Genomic DNA, 13,179 nt, shown 5'->3' on the forward strand with positions numbered 1-13,179 from the left:
TTTACAAACATGATCATGCATGAAATCTCAAAATGTACATATACCAGTACAAATCAACAACCATCAACAAGCAATCCTAACAAAACCAATCAATCAACTCCGTTCCTCAGTCCATTCGACCCCCGTATTCCTCGGACTTAGATCGGCAAAACCAATCAGCAATTTAAATACAGTGTAATGTGTTAGTGTAAAAATACATTAAAATCACGAGAATTCTTTGAAAAATACTTACTGTGCTATATAATAATTTCCGGAAGATCATAGAGGCGCAAGGAGTGGAAAAACAGCTGCAGAACAGTACAAAATACACTATGGCCATGGGCCACAAATATCCACTTTTCAACAGGTGCAAACGAAGACCCGAGATTGATAGGGTAGGGCCTAGGGATGTCGTTGAAACTAGTGGTGGTGAAGGTTGGCTGTGGGTGGCGGCGTAAATGGTGGTTGAAGACCAAAAATACCCAAAACGGAAATGGAGTTGGATGTGTTTCACCAGTGATGGATCGGAGGTGGGGTTGGATCCAATGGGTTACTTGGAGGTCGAGGATGATGTGGTGAAGAAATGGTTGCCGGAAGTGGCGCGACGGCGGCGCAAGGAATGCGGCGGCTTCAATGGGCTCGTGGTGGCTAACGGCGGCGCGGCTGGGGCTGGAAATGGAGGGGTGGCGTCGTCGGCGGTTGGGGAAGCTGGGGAGCCAGGCGGTGTCAGCCACGGCCGGCTCACGGCGGTGCTGAGGTGATAAGGAGGATCAGACGGAAAGAGAGGGAGGGGGCTGGGTTGCGCGGGAACCAAGAAGGAAAAGAGAAAAGAAAGAAAAGAAAAAAGAAAATGGAAGAAAAGAAAAAATGTAGGGAAAGAAATGAGGTCTAATTCTCACATCTTGGGTCACAAAAATGATCTAACGGAAACGATTTTAAAACAGTTAGTGAAATAAAATATTTCAAACACAGTGATTAACATGAAAATAAATAATTAAATCCAATAATAAGTTAATTTAATTCGAGAAAAAATTTAAGTACATAATAATAATTAATTTAAAGAAAACACTTCAAAAATAATTTTCGTAAACTAAAAATCATAAAAATAACCCAATTGAAAATTTAATAATTATAAAACAAGAGAATAAATTTTGAATCCATAAAAATAATTCTTTCATTAAAAATACACTAAAATACGGGGTGTTACACATATAATCCGCTTGTTTGATATATGTTTTGTTACTTATTAAATTCTTCTTTACTCAAGGTGTATATTTGAGCATCATCTTCAATCATTTGTGAATATGTTGGAGAAAGAAGTTCAATATTAGAATTATGAAAGGTGGATGCTAGAGTGAGTAATCTGGACTATATATAGTATACTATATATATAAATTAATAATATATAATTAAAAAAACTAACAACAAAACTTATATATATAATATACTATATAATACATTATATATATAATACGCTATATATATACTATATAGTAATATTTTTTTGAAATCACATCATTTGAGAGTTATAATTTATTAATTCCAGATCGAACGGGTCTTGGGAATCCTTCAGGGGTAATGGATTGAGTATTTATTTGATTAAATTTAACGGCTTTAAAATGAAGATATTGTTCATAAACAATTTAATTATTTTCTTCTTTAATATATTGATTAGTAGTCCTATTTATAGTTGATAGTTGATTTGATTTATAAATTTCAAATCATGTAAAGAAAGATATATTAATTTATATTCCTTCTAGGTACTCGTAATATTTTTCTTGAATATAGTATCGTTATATTTTTGTAAAAATCGAGAAAAATATTAAACTTTTGTGACTATTTTCTTTAATATAATTTTTTTTAAGATATTCTTTGTTAATTTTAAATTCTTCTTGACTCAAGGAGTATATTTGGGAATCATCTCTATATCACTTGTGAATATGTTGGAGAAGAAAGTTCATTTTCTAGATTATGAGAGTGGATGCGTTATGCTGATGATTAACAATATATACTAGTGTATCAATAATATTTTCAGGAATAAGTTCTCGAATATGTGTGTCTAGACTTTGGGATTCGTTGTCAAAATTTTGAGATTTATTTCGTGAAATTGATGTAATAACATATCCGAGTTTATAATAGCTAGAAGATGCGGGAGAAAAATAATGTGATAAAGATCTTCTAAAAGGTTGAAAGGCAATTTGGATTGTTCCGTCCGGTTTTTTATCTATGTATTCAAGATCTTCTTTAGAATTATATTTTATCTTTGGTAATGGAGTAATATTTTCAAAGTGTCATTCATTAGGGAGAGTAATTTGATCCGAATTAATCTATTTAGCAATTTGTACAATATAATTTTGTGTATTAGATTGTAATAATAAAGTATATCTTTTTGGGCTAATAATAAAAGCAGCTTGTAGTTCTAATGCTATTTTCATTAATTTATAATAGATCCTATATATAGTATATATTGTATAATATATTATAATATATAATATAATATTAGAGTCTGGTGACGAACGATTTGTTCATAAGAGTCTGGTGAAACAATTTGTTTCAGAATGCCGCCATAACCAATATCAGAGGCATCTGTTTTAACAATTTTAAATTAATAAGAAGTAGGGATACCAAGGCATGGAAGAGTTTTGACTTGTGCTTTGATTTTCCTTACTAGAGCAGTATGAATTTCTAACCATGGGGGAGGGTTCTGTTGAAGCCTTTTAAATAAAGGTCAACACTGTTTTCTCATGTTTTGGTAGAAATCAGCAACATAATTGAGAGATCTTTAGAATCTCTGCAATTGTATTTTGTCAGTAATGACATCTGGGAATTTGTCAGCAAATTCAATAGCCCATTGAATGGGTCTTATTTTCCCTTCAGAAATACCATAACCAAGGAATCTGGTCTTGGTTTGGAACAATTTGATCTTTTTTGCCAAAACAACAAGACTATTTAATCTAATAATGTCAAGAAACGAATTCAAATGTTTCCAATGATCATCAATGGATTTGGAGAAAATAAGGACATCATCTATGTAGACAATGATGAAATGGGTGAACGAATTGAAAATGTCGTTCATAATATTTTGGAACTTACTAGGGGCATTTTTTAGGCAGAAAGGCATCACATTCTACTCGTAGTGACCAAAAGGGGTATTAAAGGTAGTCTTATACCTGTCTGACTCGGCTATCTGGATTTGCCAAAATCCTGACTTTAGGTCAAATTTGGAGAAGACTACTATATTTCTCAACCAATGAAGTAAGTCATTTTTATTGGGTATAGGATACCTAATCCATTCTAAGACTTTGTTCAAAGATTTGTAATTGATAACCAGGCGATGTGTTCCTCTTTCTAGTTCAGCATTTTTCTGGACATTGAAGGTAGTACAAGACCAAAGGGACTTGCTATGTCTAATTATCCTTTTTTTAAGAAGATCAGAAATTTCAATTCGGCAAAATTCTAAAGTCTGACTATTCATTTGAATAGGTCGGGCTTTAGTGAAGATATTTTTCCCATCAAAAGTTTTGATATAAGGAAGAGAAACAACATGTTTTTCCCTATACCAAAAAGTAATGGGTAAATCAGAACAAACATCAATAATCAAACGTTTGTTAAAATTTTCAATTTTTGATTGAACCAAAGCATTGGATAATTGATCAGAAATCTTTTTATATCTAATTTCCTGTTAAGGAAATTCAAAAGTTTTGTTTTTGTAGAAAGTAAAGATTTCAATCATTTATCCATATAAATTTCAAATCAAGAAGCAAATTTAAATTTAACTTTTTGACCAAAAGGATCGGTAGTGATACCATCTGTTTCAGTCAAAAAATGATATAAAGATGAAATAAAATGAATCCCTAAAATCACTTTGTCAAACATGTTTCTGACTAAAACAGAAGGGATATTAAAACATACATTATCTAGGCAAACATTGTAACACCCCGTATTTTAGTGTATTTCTAATGAAGGAATTATTTTTATTGATTCAAAATTTATTATCTTATTTTAAAATTATTGGATTGTTAATTGAGTTATTTTTATGATTTTTAGTTTACGAAAATTATTTTTGATGTGCTCTCTAAATTAATTATTGTTTTGCGTTTAAATTTCTTCTCGAATTAAATTAACTTATTATTGGGTTTAATTATTTATTTTCATTTTAATCACTGCGATTGAATTATTTTATTTCACTTGCTGTTTTAAAATCGTTTCCGTTAGATTATTTTTGTGACTCAAGATGTGAGGATTGGACCATATTTCTTTCCCTACATTTTTTATTTTTCCTTTTTTCTTTTCTTTTATTTTTATTTTTCTTCTTTTATTTTCTTTTTTTTTCTCTTCTTCCTCCAGGTTCTCCCGCGCGCCTCTCCCTCTCTCCTGTGCATTTCGTCGTCTGCCCAGCCCCACCACGTCGTGCCGCCGTGCGTGACACCGCCCGGCTCCTTCGCTCCCCCACCCACCGGCGACCTCTCCCTTTGGTTTCTAGCCCCTGACTCGCCGGCGTTACCCTCCACGCACGGCTTAAAGCCGCGGCCACCACTTGCTCTAGGGCCGCCGTCGCGCTACTTACGGCCACCATCTTCTTACAACATCATTATCGACCTCCTAGCAACCCATTGGACCCAACTCCAGTTCCGATCTGCCACCGGTAAAGCTCCACAATCCACATTTCCGTTTTGAGCTTTTTGCACTCCAACCACCGCCCACGCCGCCACCCACGGCCAACCTTCACCACCACTAACTTTACCGACATCCCTAGGCCCTACCCTATCAATCTCGGGTCTTCGTTTGCACCCGTTGAAAAGTGGGTATCTGTGACCCACGGCCACAGTGCATTTTGCACTGTTCTGCAACTGCATTTCCACTTCTGGCAGCTCCGTGATCCTCCAGAAATTATTATATAGTGTTGTAAGTATTTTTCATATAATTGTTGTGATTTAAATGTGTTTTTGCACTAACACTTTACACTGCATTGGACTGTTGGTTGGTTTTGCCGGACTGAGTCTGAGGAGTACGGGGGTCGGATGGGTTGGAGAATGAAGTTGCTTGTGTGATTGTATTGTGTTGACATTGTTGATTGTGGGTTATTGTTGTCGTGCTGTGTTCATTCATTTGCAAGCATGTTCACGTGTTTTATTTGAAATGCTTGGGTTGACTGGTTTGAGAAAAAGGGAAAGAGACTGTAGGGCTGGTGGTAGTGTCCCACCTGCGATTCCCGCCTACGGTGCATGCGGTAGGGATGGTGGTAAACAGGGATGGTGGTTGTGTCCCGCCTGTGATTCCCGCCCACGGTGCATGCAGTAGGGATGGTGGTAGAGTCCCGCCTGTGATTCCCGCCTATAGTGCTCTGATATGTATCCATTGTGTGGAAAGAAACTGTAGGGATGGTGGTAAGCAGGAATGGTGGTGTAGTCCTGCCTGCGATTCCCGCCTACAGTGTCCGATAAATGGTTGAGTTTGGTGTAAGTCATTTTTTGAAAAAATGATTTTACGGATCATTTTGGGCCAAATGAGATTTTAGCGTGTGTTGAAAAATTACTCGTTTTCGAAAACAAAAAATAAGGTTTTTGCGATTTGTTAGTTGGTTGCTTTAATAAGTTTTTATCTCGAGGGTTGTTTGGATTTTTACTTACCTGCGGTACCCTTTTTATGGTATCACAGATTTTGATGCAGATGAGGATGACGAGCCTTAGGCTTGAGTTCCGTTGGAGGAGCGACTTGGGGTTGCTCTCGTGTATCGAGTTTTGCTTTATTATTTGTTTATGTATTTGCCCTTGGTGTTATATTTTGGGATAACTGTATAACTTTTAAAGATAATTTATTTTGGATATTTGTATTAATTAATTATGGTACTTAGTTAACTTATTTATATTATCCGCTGCGACTTTACTTGTGCACTTTTGCATGTTGCACATACTTGAGCACATTTTGTTGGGATGCGTGACCCGTGTTGTCATCATCCCGACTTCACGATTCTCGCATTCCTGTACGTGGGAGTCGGGACGTCACAGGTGGTATCAGAGCAGTTCAGCTTTGGGTAAAACCACAAGTCCCTTAGAATAGTATCAGAAAATATTTTTTCTTATTTTAAAATAATTTTTTTTAAATGTGGTAAGTTAAATTATTTATTTTTAAAATAAGTATGATATATTATGAGGCTATTGTTATTTATTTTATGTTAATTGATGTTATTTAATTCTATTTTATTTTGTTGTATTTTTGGTGTTGCCTTGGGTCGTGTTTGATTGTCCGTGGATTAAGTAGGGTTAAGGATTGTTCTTGACAGGAAAATGGTGAGACCAAGGAGGTCAACTGATGTGCCCGAGGATGAACTACCAAGGGGTGATGGGAATTAAGAGGTCTAACTCTATAACTCAATTGTCAATCTTGTCTAAGTATTAACAATCGGAAAATGAAGATTTAAAACCAGATTCAAAGTCTAACGTATCTATAGAGTGCAAATAAATTTACTATGAATACTAACCATGAAAAACCTTGAAAATATTACCAAGTTTCTGCTGTGCCTTATGTCAACAGTAGAACAAGAACAAGAGTTTTCTGATTTTGACTTGTCTCAACAAAATCAACTTGCAAAACTATAAAATGGATTTTTATCATTTCAGAATCACTCTAATAAGAAGTTTAGTGCAAGAGAATTCATATCTTGTAGCTGAAGTTGTAAACTTAGCCTAACATCATTCTCTCAAGAAAATAGAAATTAAAACAAGTAAGCTCAAACTCATAGAAGGGTGCTCTGTGCATAACGAAACTGCTGAAGAAAAATCCAGAATCTGTACCACTGAGAAACTAAATTCCCCTCCCAAAACCAAGGTCTCGAGCCGAAAATCCCCCAAAAGAAAAAGAAAAAATAACAAAGCAGAGAGAGGTGAAAAAATAAAACTAAAACTACGAAGAAAAAAGAGAGCCAGCCGCACGGAAAAATGCTTTCTTTTTATACTCTTTGTGTGCCTCCGTTCTTGCTGCGTTTCATGTTTCCAGCCCAGCGTTTTGTGCCGTTCTAGGTCCTGCATTGCATGTCTCCAGCCCTGCGTTTCATGGTCTAGGTTCTGCGTCTCCAGCCCACTACCCGTGTGTTGCTCTTCACCAACATCGTACATACGTTTTCTCCCATTCCTGCAGTGCGCGTCTTGCGGTAAATGGAGGCCACGATCCTGCTTTGCTTTCCACTACCACGTCCCACTCCATAACTTCATCCCTCTGTTTTCTTTTCTTTGTTTTGCTTCAGATCCCTAGCCCCTTAGCTGTGTGAGTCTGCTGTCCAGTGCATTACTTTGGGTGCTGCCGTGCTTGTTGGGTATTTCCAAAATTACCCATGTGCTTTAAGATTTTTTCCGATAATGCCCTGCATTGTATACTATCTATAAGTTTTGCTTACTTGTAACTTATAAGTGTTAATTTTTTATACTTTAATAGTTAAAAACGTCTAGTTGTCAATCAACCGGTGGTATAACTTCAACTCCAACACTTGCTCCTCTAAGATCAGAAGATCCAGCATGGGCCCATGCACGTGCAGTGTCAGGGGCAAGAAATAATACTGAATGTTTATATTGTAATCAAGTAATTAGAGGTGGTGGGATCACTCAGTTGAAGTATCATCTAGCTAGGATTCCAGGCAATATAGAAGCATGTAAAAATGTCTCTGAAGATATAAAATGGCAAATAAAGGAGTTGCTTGATGAAATGAAAAAAAATAAAGAGAAGAAAAGGAAAATAAGTTCAGAGATTGAAGGCGAAATAGATTTAACATTTGATGATATTGATGATAGTAATAGTATGGAGGGACAGTCTCAATTTTCAAAAGGTAAGAGAAAGTCAAAAGAATCTGAAACTGGAAAGTCAGTGGGGGGATTGAGTAGATTTTTTGCTCCAAGAATCACTCTTAGGGCCCAGCCTTCAATTAAGAGTTCTATGTGTTCAAATGAGATGATTGTAAAAGCAAAGATGGCTGTAGCACTTTGGTGGTATGATGCTAATCTGCCTTTCAATGCTGCTCAATCCAAGTTTAATCAACCAGCTATCGATGCCATGACTGCCATCGGGTCAGGATTCAAGGGTCTTTCTCTATATGAGTTGAGAGGAAATTGATTAAAGATGGTTGTGGATGGGGTTCAAGATTATTTGCAATAAATTAAAAAGATTTGGAATGAGACCGGATGTTCACTAATGGCAGACGGTTGGACAAACCAAAAGCAACAATCAATAATCAACTTTCTAGTTTATTGTCTGAAAGGTACAATGTTCTTGAACTCTGTTGATACATATGGCCTTAGAAAAGATGCTGAAACATATTTTAATATCTTTGATGAGGTTGTTCGAGAAATTGGAGCTGAGAATCTTGTGTAGTTCATAACGGACAATGATACAAGTTATAAAGTTACAGGAAAAAAGTTAAAACAGAAGTATGGCTCTTTCTACTGATCCCCATGTGCACTTCATTGCATAGACTTAATGTTGGAGAACTTTTCTGATCCAAGATATTTTCCTCGATGATACTATAAAAAAGGCAAAAAAGATAACAAAGTTCATCTATAACCATAGTTGGGTTTTGGCATTGATAAGAAAAGACTTTACCAAAGGTCATGATTTGTGTCGTCATGCAATTACAAGGTTTGCGACAAATTTTTTAAATATCCAATGTTTGCTCTTGTTTAAGAAAGAACTCAGACAAATGTTTACTTGTGATAAATGGATTGCATCAAGTCATTTTAAGAGCAACATAGAGAAGGAGATAACTGAGATCATTTTAGAAGATAAAGAATTTTGGACTCAATGTCAATTTATTATCAAACTTAGTGAGCCTTTGGTTCCTGTTTTATGACTTGTTGATGGGGATGAGAAACCTGCAATGTGATACTAGTATGATACAATGGAAAGAGTTAAAGAGAATATAAAAGTAAGATCCAATAACAAAGTTATTTTATTTAGTCCATTCATCCGGATCGTTGATTCTAGATGGGATAGGCAGCTTCACAGTCCATTACATGCGGCGGATTATTTTCTTAACCCTGAAATTTACTGTAGCCCCAACTTTAAAAATAAAAATGATGTTGTAAGAGGCTTCAATAAATGTGTTATGAAAATGAAACTTGATCTCGATAATCAAGACAAGATCGTTGCAGAATTTGACTTGTATAAGAATGCAGTAGGTGAGTTTAGATATTCTTTAGCAATCTGCTAGCGTGATAAGATTAATCCAGGTATTATCATTTATCAATATCATTTATTAAATAGTGTGACTTTGTATTTTAAATTTTATCTTATTTTATTTTTACTTGTATTTAATTAATAATTTATAATTGCATTATTGTTATAGTTGCATGGTGGACGCAATTTGGTTGCGAGGTTCCAACGCTTCAAAGGTTTGCTGTTCGAGTACTAAGTCAATGTAGTGTAACTGGATGTGAGAGAAACCGGAGCACATTTGATTTTATTCATTCGAAAAAGAGAAATAGATTAGTGCATAAACGTTTGAATGATTTAGTATTTGTTCGTTATAACTTGAAGCTGAGAGAGATAAATTTTTTTAATGCTAATATTTTCATTGTTGAGAAATATATAATATTTTCACATATATTTGGTTTTATTTTGACAGGAGCATAAAAAATGGAAGAGATGCTTTAAATCCAATTAATCTTGAAAACATTGATTTGATGGAAGATTGGGTGGGTGAAGAATATGAGCTTCTTGATGAAGAAGATTTGGATTGGGCTAGTATCGATGAACCATTTGCCTCACTAAATGAGGAAGACAATGATAATGTTGGTGTCGATGTTGATGTTGATGACAGTGATGACATTGATGAAAATATTTTCATTAACAAATCGAATCCTGATCCTTATTGTCTTTTTTATGAGGATGAGTATTTTTGATGTGGTGACGTTAATGATTTTATCATGATAAGTTGGTGTTTATAACTTTATGTTATTTGTAACTTAAAATTTAAGACTTTTATTGAGAAGTATTGAGCTTATGACTTATTTTTTTCTTATTTTGTAATACAGTTAATGCTTGTATATATAGATAATTTATCCAGGTATAAATTATTCCGAAACGGTACACAAAACGGTAGCGGTACCGAAATGGTATCGGTATCGAAATATTATCCCAAAACGGTACATGAAACGATACTGATACCGAAATATTTCGTTTCAGTGCCTTGACTGATACAGCTTCTGGTACAATATTCAAAACATTGTTTGCAACTGCTTTATACTCAACTTCGGTGGATGATCTAGCAATCGTAGGTTGCTTCTTAGAACCCCAAGATAACAAGTAAGAACCAAAATATACACAAAATCCACCCATGGACTTGCGATTGTCTGGGCAACCAGCCCAGTTAGCATCTGAAAAGGCAGACAGACTAAAGGAAGATGAAGTAGAAAAATGTAAACCAAAAGGAGAAGTAAGACGTAAATAACGAAGAATTCTTTTAACCGCTTGCCAATGAGGAATTCTAGGAGAGTGCACGTATTGGCAAACATTGTTTACAGAAAATGAAATGTCAGGTCTTGTAAAAGAAAGATATTATAAATTGCCTACAATGCTACGGTAAAGTTGAGGATCCTCAAATGAGGATCCTTCTAAGGCTGAAAGTTTGGATGTAGTGCTCATGGGGGTGGAGACTGACTTTGACTTACGCATGTTTGTGCGTTGAAGCAAGTCAGTGATGTATATGGTCTGAGACAAAAATAAACCTTGAGAATTTTTTAGGATCTCAATACCTAAAAAATAATGCAAAGAGCCTAAGTTTTTAATGGGAGATGCAACACGTAAACATGCAAGAATTTGGGAAATGAGCAAATCACTGGAACGGGTAAGGATTATGTCATCCATGTAAACCCAGAGTTAGTGGAATTGCGGAATATAAACAAGGAAGGATCAGATTTTGAAGTATAAAAACCAATAGACAATAATTTATTACTCAACTTTGAGAACCAAGTCCTAGGAGGTTGTTTAAGTCTAGATAGACTTACGTAGCTTGCAGATGTGAGAGGGAAAATCTGGATTTGTGAACCCAAGTGGCTGATGCATGAAGACAACTTCCTCAAAATCACCATGCAGGAAGGCATTCTGAACATCTCACTAGTGTAATGGCCAGGACAAAGAAACAACAATGGATAAGAGAGTCCGAATGGTCATTGGCTTCACAACAGGGTTGTAGATCTCTATAAAATCAATACCAGCCTGCTGATGGTACCCCTTAGCAACTAGGCATGCCTTTCGTCGTTCAATGATTCTGTCGGCATGCCTTTTGGTTTTGAGAACCCACTTAGACCCGAGAATATTGAGTTTTGAGGAATACGGAATCAAATCCCATGTGTGGTTAAGGATGAGGGCATCAAACTCAGAAGCCATAGCAGCTCGCCATTCAAGATACTTGGAGGCTTCTATGAAGGATGACGGTTCTTCTGGTATCGGGGAAGTGGACGAAACAGTGAGTTGAGTTGAAGGGTTGGGTTTTGGCCAAGGTATGGTGCCATTAGTTTTATGAAGGGGACGATAGATTTGATTTTGAGACCTTGTGCGCATGGGATGTAGAGGAATAGGATGGGTAGAGGAAGACATGGGTTGCTGAGAAGTAGCAAGTTGCGGCGCAGAGAGTAAAGAGTTTGGGGCGAAGGCCTAGCTGGAGAAGAAACATTGGGAAGACCTGGGTTTAAAGTAGAAACGACTTGGGCTTTAGTGGATGTTGGAAGGGATTGAGAAGGGTCATGGGTTAGTGTGTTTGTGGGTTGAGAAAATGAATTGGGCTGATTACTCATTGAGGGGCCTGAATAGATGGGTAAAGGGAAAGGAATAGGATGAAGAGAGGTTCCCGATGAAGAGGAAGTGGGTGAGTCCATGTGTGAGCAAACATTGAAAGGGAAGATGGATTCATTAAACTGTACATCGTGTGAAGTATAAACTCTGCCTGTAGGAATATGAAGATATAGATACCCTTTGTGGTCTGGGCTGTAGCCCATATAAACACAATGTTTGGATCTAAAATCAAGTTTGTGACGATTAAATGGGCACAAATTGGGCCAACATTGATACCCAAAAATCCGTAAAACTTGTAATTTAGAGAACGATGAAAGAATAGTTGATAGGGAAATTTATTATTCAGAATGGGAGTTGGCATACGATTTATTAATAAAAATTTGTAGGGGTGCTTCAACCATAAATCATCTACTGTTTGCGAATGATAGTGTAATTTTTTGTACAGCGGATGTGGAGGAAAACAGAAGAGTTCAAGTTGTCTTGGATTTTTATGAGTGTGTGTCAGTGTAGTATATTAATAAAGAGAAGACATCAATGGTTTTTAGTAGCAATGTGGGGATGGAGGTTAGAGAGGACATTAGATTGTTATGGGAAAATAGCGAGATACAACAATATGAGAAGTATTTGAGACTACCTCCAATCATAGGTAGATCTATGTCACATTCTTTTCAATCCATTAAGCAAAGAGTTTGGAATAAGTTGCAAAGTTGGAAGGAAAGATTGTTATCTCAAGGGGGAAAGGAAATTTTATTGAAAGTCGTGGCCCTTTCTATCCCAACTTACTCAATGAGTTGTTTCTTATTGCCTACTGGGTTTTGTTCAGATTTAGAGGGTTTAATGTCAAGATTTTGATTGGGGCAAAAAGGGGAAGAGAAAAGGATTCATTGGGTTACTTGGAGGAAACTGTGTGAGAGGAAGGTTAGAGGAGGGATGGGTTTTAAGGATGGGTGGAGGCAGCTCCAGAATGAGAATTCAATGTTACATAAGATCCTTAAAGCAAGATATTTTTCTAAAACTGATTTCATGAATTCTAGTTTGGGTTACTGTCCATCACAGGAGGCAAAGAAGAGCTTATGGGCTGGATGTAGATGGAGCATTGGGGATGGGAACACAGCAAAATTGTGGACTGATCAATGGATCCCTGGGCATAAATCTCTAGAGGAGGAATTTGGTTTATAGACAGAGGACATAAGTGTTGTGGTGGCTTCTATCATTTATGGAGACACAGGATGGTGGAATTTGCAACAGCTTAGAACTCTCTTCAATCCAAGTATAGTAGCTGATATTATGAAAATCATAATCTATTCAGAAGCAGAAGCAGATGAATGGGTGTGGAATTATGAAAGGAATGGTGTTTTTTCTGTTAAAACATGCTACCAATTTATTGTCTCTCATAATAATATGGTTATAGTAGAATCATCC

The sequence above is a fragment of the Juglans regia genome, chromosome 9 (genome assembly GCF_001411555.2).
Source record: "Juglans regia cultivar Chandler chromosome 9, Walnut 2.0, whole genome shotgun sequence".
Classification (NCBI taxonomy): domain Eukaryota; kingdom Viridiplantae; phylum Streptophyta; class Magnoliopsida; order Fagales; family Juglandaceae; genus Juglans; species Juglans regia.